Genomic DNA, 13575 nt, shown 5'->3' on the forward strand with positions numbered 1-13575 from the left:
ATGAATACATTATACATCTCAATTTTTAAATTTTTTTTAAGGATAAACAGCATGAAGTAAACTGAATGGGTCAGAGTAGCTTGCGACGAGTTTCCACGTTCGAGTCACGTACAGAAGTCCCTCAGTCACAACCAGCAATCCAACATGTCTCCAGCAGCCTTGGAGCTTCCCGTACGTTGTGCCTTTCCTCTGCTTACGAATTTTTAATAGATAATTTAATAGAAAATTTAGAATAATTTAATAGAATAAAATAATAGAATAATTTAATAGAAAATTTTTAATAGATGTGTTGCTAATAGATAAACTGGTTTATTGGTTAATAAAAGTAGTTACACCATTTAGAAAAAAATACTTGCCTTTGTTCACAAATTAGATTCCCTATATCCTTAATAGACACAGTTTTCTCAGAAATAAAATATTTTTAACTTTAGATACATTCTACTTTCCTTGCAAGGTTTCAGTTACTCAGTGTAGCTTATAAAAAGCAATATCACCAAAAAGTAGATGTTGACTCCAAAATGCATTGCACATTTTTTCTGGTTTTCTGAAATTTCCCAGGGATTTTTTTTCATTTTAATTGCTCTTTCTTTCTGAATTTCTGTTAGCAAAACAACTAGAATGAGTAACAGAACAGTGTATCTTTAGTAATGTTCTCTTCCATCCCTCAGCAATCTGGTTACAAAGGTTTTAAGGGAATATTGTAATTCACCTTGAAGTTTTTATATTTTGAAAGTAGGTTTGGACTGATAAGGCCTATTACTTTCTTTCATCAGTTTCAAAGCATGTGCAGAATCTTGGCTTGAAATGTGTGACTCCACACCAACCCTCATGTCAATTCTGATTAACTCTTGATGGTGACATACTTGATTACTCCTCACAATACTATTGGCATCACCATTTGATGGCAAACTCTTGGAAATTTTTGTGAAAAATAGGGCCTCAAACTTTTGTTTTGACATCATTTTTTAAAATTCCTGTGATTTAAGTATTTATTTAGAATTGCTCAGCGATTGCGTTCCATCTCCAAGAAGAGAATGCCAATGACAGATTCTCTAACACTTCTTGTTATGACACTTTCCATGTTTTCTCAGTTATTTTCTAACCAGATTAATGTCCCAAAGCAGGGCTCTTTCAGCCTAATGGCATACTGCTGTTGTAGCCTAGAAACAGCGGATTGTGAGGTTTTTCCACTGACTATAGTTTTTAGAAAATGTTTCATTATTATTTAGTTATCATTCAGCCTAGATTTTTTAAAAATTGTATTTATTGATTTGAGGGGGGGGAGAGGGAGAGGGAGAGGGAGAGAGGGAGAGAAACATTGACTTGTTGTCCTTTTAGATCCCTCTACCCATCCTGGATTCTAGTGTGTGCCCAGATGGCGGATAGAGCCCTCGACCTTGGCACACCAAGGCCATGCTCTAACCAGCCGAGCTACCTGCCGGGGGCCTGGGGTCTAGCTTTTTAAGATTCTACTTTTTTTTTCTTTTACTAATTTGTAAGTAATACCCTGTTTCTATTCCTTTTGGTTACCCCAGACATTTTATTGGGTATATTTAACTTCTAAAAAACTAAACTCTATCTTTACCTTCCTTCAAAAAAATATATGGTCCAACTTATGTACTATTGTTGTTCAATATTACTTTTTTAGTCCCACAAATTTACAGCAACAGTGAGGTTTTATACAATCAATATTTTTATTTGGATGGAGTTTCTAAGTTTTAGTTTTGTCAAAAAGATCTATTTTAAAAGACACACATTACTTTCTATTATCATCATTTTATTTATTTTGTATTTATGTATTTATTTTTAATTTATTTTTATTGTGATAAAATACACATAACATAAAATTTGCCATCTGAACTCTTCATTCATTCATTTATTTATTTAACCCTTCATTCAAGGACACTTTTTTTCCATTGCTTTTAGAGAGAGAGAGAAACCTTGGTGTGGAAGAAAAGCATCAATCAGTTGCCTCCTGTATGTGCCAGACCAAACTCGCAAACTGGGCGTGTGCCCTGACCAGAAGCAAACTTGCAACCTTTCACTTGTGGGATGACACTCCAACCCACTGAGCCATGCCAGCCAGGATGCCATCTTAACTATTTCTAAGTGTGCAGTTCAGTGGCATTAAGTACATTCATATTTTTGTGCCACTATCATCACCATCCATCTTCTGAACTATTTCCATCTTGCAGAACTAAAACTCTATGCCCATTAGTATTCCACATTCCAATAACTACACCCCCTTTCCTTGGCAACCACGATTCTACTTTCTGTCTCTGTCATTTCAACTGTTCTGAGCACTGGAATCAAACAATATTTATCTTTTTGTGATTGGTTCATTTTATTTAGCACAATGTCCTCAAGGTCCATCCATGTTGTGGCATATGTCAGGGTTTCCTTTTAAGGCGGAGTAATCTTCCACTTTATGTACATACCACACTTCGGTTATCTATTCGCCCATCCATGGCTACCTGGATTGCTTCCATGTTTTAGCTATTATGAATAATGCTGCAATGAGTATAGATGTAGAAATATCTCTTCAAAATTCTGCTTTCAGTCCTTTTGGGTATATATCCAGAAGTGGAATTTCTGGATCATATGGTACTTCTACTTTTAATATTTTGAGAAACTGCTGTGTTGTGTTCCACAGTGGTTACACCATTGTGTGGTCTCTTGGGCACTCTCCGAGGGTTCCAGTTTCTTCACATCCTTGCCAGCGCTAGTTATTTTCTGTTTCCTGGTGGTAGCCATCCTAACAGGTGCATGGAATTGTCTCTTTGAAGTTTTGATTTGCATTTCCCTAACAAGTAGTGATGTTAAGCATTTTTTCATGTGCTCATTGCCCATTTGTATATATATTTTGCGAAGTGTCTATTCAAGTCCTTTGCCCATTTCTGAATCAGCCAATATTTATTTATATTAACTTTACTCACCATTAATCCTTTCATCTCAGACTTTCTTTCTGCAATAATTTTCCCTCTACTTGCAATTGCTTTAGTGAGGGTTGGTTGGTAGAATTGTTCTTTTAAAAAAATTTCTGAATATGTATAAATTTCACTCTTGTTCTTGAAACATCATTTTGCTAGAAATACAATTATGGGTTATAAGCCAGTTTCTCTCATTGCTTTAAAGATATATCCCACTTTCTTCTGGCATCCAGTATTGAGTCTCTTGTCAGCTTAATTGTCATCAGTTTGCTATTACAGATTATTATCTTTCCCCCCCTCTGGCTACTTTTAAGGTCTCTTTTTCTTAGGCATTCTGCAATTATATTGTATATATATGGGTTTCTATTTTTTATTGTGTTGGAATTTGATGGACTTTCCTAATCCAAGAATTGGTGTCATTCATCTATTTTGAAAAATTCTTAGCCCTTAGCTCTTGGTGTCATTCATCTATTGGTGAATTGGTGTCATTCATCTATTTTGAAAAATTCTTAGCCCTTAGCTCTTCAGATGTAGCCTCTCCCGTACAGTCTCTATTCTCTCCATTGAGAAGTCTGGTTAGATACGCTGCCTCAAACACAAACCTCCATCTCTTAATCTTTTGATAACTTTTACATTGTTGCCTCTCTCTCTGCTGCATTTCTGCAACTATTCAGATCTTCCAGTCAATGAATGCTTTTTTTTTTCTACGTCTAATCTGCTAATTTCTTATAAATTAAGTTTCTAGCCCTGACAGCTGTGACTCAGTAGACTGGGTGTTGTCCCACAAACAGACGTGTTACCAGTTAGATTTCTAGTCAGGGCACAAGCTTGGGTTGCGTGTCAGTCCCCTGTGGCGGTGGGGGCGGAGGGGGTGGTTGGTGAGAGGCAACAGATTGATGTTTCTCTCCCTCATTGATGTTTCTGTCCCTCTCTTTCTCCCTCCCTCCCCTTCTTTCTAAAAATAAATAAATAAAATCTTTTTAAAAATTGAGTTTCTAATATCAGTAATGATAGTTTATATTTCTCTTCAGTACTTTTCCAACTTGGCTGAATCCCTTTTGTTTATATAGAGGTATAATTTATATACTGTAAAATGTTTAAATATGAAGTGTCTGTCATGATGAATATTTACATACAGGTACCTCCATGCAAACACCACCCAAATTAAGATGTAAAACAGTTACAGGAATTCAAAATGTTTCACTTTTTAGTCAATAACCCCTCAAAAGTAACCATTATTCTGACTTCTATCAGCATAGGTGAATTCTGCCTGTTTCTACAGTACTGTATGAGGGGAATCGTACATCAGATACTCTTTTGTGTCTGTCTGCTCTCACCGGCAGTGCATCTGAGATCTACCCATGGTGTTGCTTGTACCCATTTCTTTATTTTTTGTTGCATTCCAATGTGTGACTCAAACAACTTATGGATTCATCCCACTGTTGATGGGCATGTGAACTGTTCCCAGGTTTTGGTGATTAGGAATAAAGCCTTTTTGTGCATATATGCACTCATTTCTCTTGGGTATATATCCAGGGGTAGAAAGGGTAGTATATATCAATTTTATTTAAAACTGTCAAATAAGTTTCCAAAATTGTACTGTTTTTTGCTTCCATGCTAGGTATTTTAAGTTTCTCTTTAATGCTGTCTTTTCTTTTCTTTCTATAAACATATTAAATGTAATTATTTCATATTCTAAATCTGATAATCCTAATATATGCTGTCTCTGCAGGTCTGATTCTGCAGTTTGTGGTCTCTGCTGATTCTTTTGTTTGTTTCTCTGTGCATTTTGTGATTTTTGATTGTGAGCTTATATTTCTTGAAACTTTGTCTGGGGGTTATTTGAAGTTTGGCTTTCAGGTATATTGCCCAAAAGAAGAGGAATAAATATGCTTGTTTGCTTCTTCCAGGGGATACTAAATTTTCGGCTTGAAATCTTTTAGGGCCTCCTAAAAATTCTGGCCCCAGATCCCAGTGAAGTGTGGCTGTAGTTAGGAACACTCAAGAAAAGTCATCGATTCTCTCCTTCCACAGAGGGTTAGAACTGAGGCAGACACCTATGTCCGCTGCCTGCTTTGGTGGGTATTTTACTCATTTGCTCAGTGAAGATGTCACCGACCAGGGATCTCTGACCTGACTTCCTGTCCCAGGCTTTCCCCGCCCCTCTCACTGTGCCCCTTAAAATCCAGGCCCTGGGCCACCAGGGAATTAGGATTTGTTCCAACACAAACTTTAGCTTCAGAGCTCAAGTCCTTATCCCAATTCAAGCTTTCTATTATTTCTGAGCAATTGAGAATTTTTCCTTATTCTTCTGCCAGCTCAGCCATCCTTCACAGAGTTGTTTTTAGGGCTGGCAAAGGATTGGTCATTGAAGTTGAGTGATACACATGCGGAGATTAATTATACCATTCTCCCTACAAAGTATGTTTGAAATTTCACATAATAAAAAGTCTTAGTTTTAAAAAAAGTTATTTCCCACAGAGATTCTTAGTGTGATATTTAAGGGGGAAACACCATGATGACTACAACTTACTTTAAAATACTTCAGAGAAAAAGGAATGAAGCAAAAATTTTTTAAAATGTTAATTGTAAAACCTAGGTAACAGGGTATATGGGTGTTCATTATACAACTTTGTCTACTTTTATGTATGTTTGGAAATTTTTATAATTACAAAGTTGGAATGTAATAAAAAGGATTCTTGGGTGCTATGCTGGGAAGGCTCCCTGGACGCCTAGTCTACAGTATTATTAGAAACAAATGCAATATTGTGTCCGATTGTTGCACTTACAAAGAAAGAATCTACAAACGATCCCAGCCAAACTTTTGGACAACTGAAGGAGAGTGAGAAATGTGGGTATTCGGTGATGCAAAGCTGTTCAGATCCAGATAGAAATAAACAAATTTGTGTGAGTGGGTGGTTGGGAAGGTGGGCAGGTGAGCAGGTTGGCAGAACACCCAGTCAGGTAGAGGAGAGTCTACTGAGTATCTTGACATTGAGCTACCCCAAAGGGATTCGTTTTTCACAGCCTGACCCATGATCCATGTGACAGCAGGATCTGGCTTCTCCCTTTCACAGGACCAGCCTCTCTAGTTTGAGGGAGCAGAAGTTATCTCCCGGCTCTGGCCCAAATCTCACCTACTCTCTAAGTACACCCTTTTAGCTAGCCCCTTCTCTTGCCTCACAGGATGCCTGTAAGTTCTCATGTTCACTCCAAAACTCCCAGGGGCTGACCCTGCCTGGAGTCCTACTGGGCCAGTCCACTACACAATCATCCGACAGGAGCACATTTCCCAAAGCCTGAGATTCCTTCTGGACTGAAACTCCAAGTTTCAATAGCTCAAGATGGGCTTGGGCAATTCTGGCAAAGACCCCTCTACCAGTGAGGGCGAAGGAGGGAGGTCTGCCTGCCCTTCCTTTTCTAGTTCTATGTTTGCCATTTGAATGAGAACATATCCACGACTCCCAAGAAAGAGCCCTGCTTATCAGGGACAGAGCACCTTAGATCCATAAGTTCAAAAAACATTTCTCTGAAGTGTTTTTCTCTGGAAAAACATTTCTCTGAAGCAAAGATAACATCTATTATAGAGAAGGCATTTATGTGGCTATGCAGGAGAGGGAGTCACGGGATCTGTAATTGCCCGTTGAAGAACCAGTCCATAGTAACCAGAACAGCACGGTACTGGCATAAAAACAGACACACAGATCAGCGGGGCAGAATAACAATCCCGGAAATAAGCCCAGGCCTATATGGTCAATTAACATACGGCAAGGAGGTAAGAACATAAATGGGGCAAAGACAGTCTATTCAATATGTGGTGATGGGAAAATTGGACAGATATATGCAAAAAATGAAACTAGACCACCCTCTTCTACCATACATAAGAATAAACTCAAAATAGATTAAAGACTTAAATGTAAGACTCGAAACCATCAAACTCCTACAAGAAACACAGGCACTAAAATCTCTGACATTTCTCTTAGCAATATTTTTTCTGACATATCTTATCAGGCAGGAAATATGTCAGGAAAAGTAAATAAATACGCAAATGGGACTACATCAAACTAAAAAGATTTTGTACAGCAAAGAAAACCATCAACAAAATGAAAACATAACCTATTGAATGGTTGAAGATATTTGCCAGTGACACATTCAATAAGAGATTACTATCCAAAACTTATAAAGAACTTATACCACTTAAAAGAAAACCCCCAAAACAACAAAAAAATGAATACTCCAATTAATAGACACTTTGCCAAAGAGCACACACAGATGGCCCAGAGACATATGAAAAGATGCTCAGCATCACTAATCATCAGAAAAATGCAAAATAAAACCACGATGAGTTATCACCTCATACCTGTCAGAATGTTTATCTTCAATAAATTATTAAATAACAAGTGTTTTGAGGATGTGGAGAAAAGGGAACCCTAGTGCACTGTTGGTGGGAATGGTGCAGCCACGGTGGAAAACAGTATGGAGGGTCGTCAAAAATTAAAAAATGGAATGGCCTATGACCCAGCAATTCCGCTTCTGGGTATATAGCCAAAGAAACCCGAAACACAAACTTAAAAGAATATATGCACCCCTATGTTCACTGCAGCATTATTTACTACAGCCACAGTATGGAAGCAACCCCAATACTCATCAATATATGAGTGGTTTAAAAAGTGGTGAGATTGTACATATACACAATGGAATATTACTTGGCCATAAAAATGAAATCTCATCATTTGCAACAGTATGGATGGAACTAGTGGGTATTATGCTGAGTGAAATCACTCAGACAGAGAAAGACAAATACCATAAGATTTCACTAACATATAAAATATAAAGAACAAAATAAATGAACAAACAAAATAGAAACAGACTCATAGATACAGAGAACAGACGGATAGGTGGGGGGTCTGGGTGAAAAAGGTGAAGAGATTAAGAAGTACAATTTGTAACTTTGTAACTTTGTAGTTACAAAACAGGGATGTTAAGTACAGCATTGGGAATACAGGCAATGATGTTGCAATAGCTACATTTGATGCCAGGTAAGTGCTGGAAGTCCGGGGGAGGGGGGATCATTTTGTTAAGTACATGATTGTCTAACCACTGTACTGTGCACCTGAAGCTAATCCAAGATAATATTGAAAATAAACTGTAATTTAAAAATAAAATTTAAAAAATCAAATAAAAAATTTAGAGCTGAAAAAAAAAAACCAATTCAGTCTTTGCTTTATCTTTGTTAAAACAAAGCATCCATTGAAGTGGTCTTCCCAGAAGCAAGAGATATTTGCTCCAAGTTCACACATCTTACAATAGAGAGACACACTGGAAATTTTAGTCCTCCCCACCCAAAATTTTAGCCAGTTACTGGTCAGGTCCACGTTCAATATGTCTGGGCTTCTTTTTCCATCAGTAGAGGCTCTGCAGGAGAAATCTCCCATGATGAGGCCTATATTCAGCTTGCTGTTCATGGCAAATCTCACGGCACGGACAGCCTCTTCTTTACATTCTGTTGTGATGAAAATGTACATTCCTACACTGCCTCAGAACAAACAGTCTTAAAATATGTTTCTCCAATTCATATGTTCAGTCCACAAATCTTTAATGAGTATCTATTATATGCCGGAAAATTGTTCCAAGTGTTAGGAACAGAGCAATGAACAAAATAAGGAAATTCTCATGAAGTTGGCATTCTGTATGTTGATTTCATGTCCTTTGGACAACTCCCTTCCTGTCAGAAGTTGGACTGACACATCACCTGGACTAATGTTTTTGAGCAGAGTTGGAGAGGGAAGTGTAGGGCACACCCACAGAGAGCCGGGAGTCCCCGGATGAATGCCAGTGGCTGCAGTGCAGCCCACCCACAGGTAAGCAGAGGACAGGAGTCTGGAAAGGTAGGGACTTGCTCATGGAGTGTCTCAAATGCCAAGCTAAGGTCTTTGAACTTTAACTGAAGTAGTGACACTAATAGTTAATGCTTATTGAATGCTTACTATGTGCTAAAAGCTATACTTGAACTACTTCATTTTAATTCTCTCAACAACTGTCTGGTACTATTATTATCTCCAGATGTCAGGTGAAAAACTGAGTCACAGAGAGATCAAGAAACTGCCCCGGGTTCCACAGTTGTGTCAAAATATTTTAACAGGGTAGAGTAGCATTGTAGAAAGCTGGCAGCCAGGTGTAAGATGAATTGTAACAAGGAGAAACCACAAATAGTGATCATATCAGAATCACCGGGAAAAGTAACAGCCCGAAGTGCAAGGCAGACAGAAAGAAACAGACGCAAAGACGGACTGGATATGCAGGACAGTGACCGAGAGGGAGATGTCACAGACACCTCTTAGCTGCTGAGACTGGGAGTCTGGGAGCAGAAGGTGAGTCCCTTATCAGAAGAGACTGAGCCAAGGAGAGGCACAGCTTTGGTGGGGAAAATGCTGAGCTCAGTTTGGGGGTATAGTGAGTGTCCGAGGAACCTGTGAGACCCCCGTGAAGGCATCTTACAAGCACTTGAAAATTAGTGACTTAATCTGGGGAAAAATACAGTTAGCATTACAAACTCATACCCTTATGGGTCTGCATCCAGGTATTGGTTGAAGCCTGGGAGTAAACGATGATAGAGAGAGGAAAAATAGGCCAGGACAGCTAGTGGAAGCCCACAATCAAAAGAAAGGGAAGCTCAAGATGAAGAAGTTCCCAGAGGCAGCAGATCCAGGCACGCACCCTGTTAGGAAAATGAAGGGAAGAGAATTTCTGTAAGGAAAGGGAGTGGGAGGTGGTCAGATGCTGAAGAGCCCACAGACAATTGTGACTTTAAAAAACCCCTGGAACTTGGAAATAAGGAGTCCTGATAAATGTTTTAGAGAATGAAGAGAAGTCTTAAACTCTACCTGTGAGAGAAAAGTGTGTACAACATTTCTAGAGGTCAAATTGGTGATATGCATCAAAATAATAAAAATATTTCAAATCCAGAAATTATAGTTCTAGAAATTACACTGCAACACATTATATAGAAAAGTAATATGGCTATGAGGCTGTTGGTCAAAATTTTGTTGAAAATAGTGAAAATCTGTAAACAGCATAAATATTTAATAAATATAAATGACAGAATATTTAACAAGATACAAAGATGCTTGCAATTGGCTATATAGATAAAGAAACAGGTTACAAAACCATGATCCCCCTTCCCCCTTTTAAGGAAGGCATAGAGAGAAAAAAAATAGAAGGATATACTACAAGAATTTTATGATGGTTGTTTCAGGGTGGTAGGATTTGAAAACTATAAAATCTGTTTTCCCCTCTCCACATTCATTCACACACCCTCACTGTCCTGGATTACCTGTATTTTCTATAACAACTCTGTCCAATAAAAATACAATAGGAGACACATATGTAATTTTAAATATTCTAGTAGCCACATTTAAAAGGAAAAGAAATAGATAAAAATAATCTTAATAACATCAATATATCCCAAATACAGGGGTTGGCAAAAGTAGATTTTGGTTGTGAGTATGCAAAATACAGTTTATTCTTGTCTTATTTATGTATGTATGTGTGTATGTATATATTTTTAATTTTTTATTAACCTACTTTTGCCCACCCCTGTATTATCATTGTGACATGTAATCAACATAGAAAATATTGATGATATTTTACATGTTTTTAACACCCAGCCTTCCACATCTGGTGTGTATTTCACATTTATAGAATATCTAAATTTGGGCCATCCACATTTCAAGCACACAAATAGCCACTTCCATAGTGGACAGCACGATTCTATAAAATAATAGCTAACATTTATCAAGAACCTACTATGTGCTAGACAATGTTCTAAGCCCAGTGAGTGGGGATTATAACTCATTCAGGCTCACAATAGCTCCATAAAGTTGTGCTTATTGTCTCTATAAGCAAAGGCTGCTGTTGCACTAACTCCACACTAAACGTTTTGAAGCTTTTACAGCCATTTTTCTAATGGTGTGGAAGCCAGGTTGCAAAGGCCTATTGACTCAGGGAAAGTGAGGGAGTTGGAGAGAGGATAAAACATTCAAGAAGGTTGACAGAGAAGAAGAGAAGGTAACAGAGTGAGGGAAACATGAGGACAAAAGAGTTTTTGTAGGGCAGGGAGACATGAAGGTGAATGTAGGCTGAAGAGGAAAGCCGGAGACGGAAAGGAAAAGGGAGATGGCTGGAGGTGTTGTCGGACCAAGCTCTCATTGCCTGCCAGGACTCTGCTGGGGGTCGTGATGTGCACCACAGCTTCCCGGCGGGGGTGGGGGGAGGAGGGCATGCAGGCTAGTGAGGGAGACAGACTGCAGGCACAGACAGCTCCACCCTGCAGGTGAATGCTAAACAGAGTGGCATGATGGTGGTGGAAGGAGCTTCCTGGGGAGTTGTCGAACTGAGTTGTGAGGAATTAAGTTAGCCCAAAGAAGCAAAAAGGGAGAGGATTAGACTTCAGAAGTACTTAACAACAAGACCTGGTGACCAGCTGGATGTGGATGGAGGATGAGAGAGTGAGGATTTGAGGATGACTCCCAAGTTTCCCGCATGGGCAAAAGGCAGAGGCCGAGACAGTAACATTTACCAAGTGCCTCTCTGGAGTCAGGCATTGGTCCTATGCACCACATATCCTGTCATCTAATTCTTCCAGAGCTCCCATATAATGCTTGCCATTTCACAGGTGCGTACATTGAAGCGAGATTATTGGCCCCAGGTGTCATCAGTAGTAAATGGAAGAGTCAGGATCTGAGCCTGGGATTTTCCACAGATAAAGGAAGGGAAGAGAAAAGCTGATGGGGCCAGAGCCAGGATAGGAGGTCCAGGGGGGTGAGCAGGTGAGCTGTGAAAGGCAAGCTGCCCCTAGATGTGTGGTAAGGGTGAGGCACTCCAGCAGGAGGAAGGCGTGGCCAGCTTCTGGTCAGGTCAGAACTCAGTAGCCTGGAAAGGAGGACAGGAAAGGTGGAGAGGAAGGGTTGGGGAACAGAGGTGAGTTTGGTAAAAGTGGCAGCGGTGCCCTTGTGAGGAGAGCAGGCATTTGTGTACACAATCAGCGGGGGAGGTGGGGAGCGGATGGGGAGAGGCACAGGTATGATTTTGTCAGAAACCGAGCAGGGGAGATGGCACAGGAAGAGACTGGGGCCAGGTGGGGGCATTGATGCTGGACCCAGAACACAGTGGCAGGCTAGAGACCCACCCACCCCCACGAGGGCGACAAGTTCTCTTAACCAACTTCAAGGGAAGTAACAACAGATGAAGAGGCCCTAAGAAAAGTGGCAACAGAGGAAATCAGGTTAGAGATAAACATCTGCCAAGGGAGGGGAAAGGAGGGAACGTAGGGAACTACAGGAGAGAAAAGCGCAAGAAGGGGGTGTCAGGAGAGGAAAAGCAGAGGGAGGAAGAAGATAGAGTCCCCAACGTCCAGCACACCCCAGCCCCTGTCCCTAACCCTCTGAGCGGCACATCTTGGGAGAGCAGGCTGCAGCGGCAGGGGTGGGGAGGGAACTGGGGTGGAACCTGAGCCAGCCATCCCTGCTGAAACCAGACTCAAGTCCCCGGTCCTGTGCAGCCTGTTTCTTCACCTGTGAAGTGGGAATAACGACAGGTGGTTGGGTGTAAGAGTATCTGGAAAGCGCCGCAACATGTGGAAAGCGTTATTTTGAAGGTCTATTGAATTGAAAAAAAAAAAATGTCTATCCAGAGCCATAGGAAAGAACGTAGATGTGGCAGTCTGTAGCTGCGAGTCTAGTCATGGCCTGGTAGGTTCCCAGCTCCTCTACCTGACTAATTTAGCGAGCGCGAGGTCAATACCCAGAGGTGAGGGTCTGCAGCTGGACAGGTGGGGTTCATCTCCCGCTAGGGGCGCAAGGCCCTGGGGGCGGATTCAACTTGGACCTTCTCCTTCGCGGCCCGCAGCACCTGCTCTGTCTCCACAGAGCACAGGCCCAGGCAGTGCCTATCCAGCGGAACCCGCGTCCCTTCCGGGACCCCGCTCTCCTGTTATTTCTTTCCATGTGTAAGGAAACTCTCCTCGTCTGTGCCTCCGCTCAGCTCCGCACCCTGCCTTCTGAATGTGAGGTCCCCGTCCCCACTCGGCGCAGCTGCCCCTTTTCCAGGACTGAGGATGCGGCAAAGGAGAAGGGGGAAGAAATAGAGGGAAAGTCGGCCTGGAGCAGCAGGGAGGCGAGAGAGAGAGAGAGAGAGAGAGAGAGACAGAGAGAGACAGAGAGAGACAGAGAGAGACAGAGAGAGAGACAGAGAGAGACAGAGAGAGAGACAGAGAGAGAGAGAGAGACAGAGAGACAGAGAGACAGAGACAGAGAGACAGAGACAGAGACAGAGACAGAGAGACAGAGAGACAGAGAGCCGGAGCCGGAGACAGAACTGTGAGGGAGGGAAAGGCCAGCACAAAGGGCAAGAACGACCCCGAGAAACCAGCAAAAGAGTCACAGTGCGCTTGCCGCGGATTCCGCGACGATTCCTTCCGCAGGCGTTTCTGGGCACCTCCGCGGTGCGCCACGCGGGGCTTCCCAGGGAGCGAAGGGTTGCGGGGTGCGGTGGCCTCACCTCCCCCTCTGCCGCTGCTCCCTCCCCACCTCGCCGGACGGGGCCCGGACGGCGTCGGCGCGCGGGGGCTTTTCGGGGCAGTGGAGTG

Source organism: Phyllostomus hastatus, unplaced genomic scaffold (genome assembly GCF_019186645.2).
Source record: "Phyllostomus hastatus isolate PE091 unplaced genomic scaffold, TTU_PhHast_1.1 phas_scaffold_78, whole genome shotgun sequence".
Lineage (NCBI taxonomy): Eukaryota > Metazoa > Chordata > Mammalia > Chiroptera > Phyllostomidae > Phyllostomus > Phyllostomus hastatus.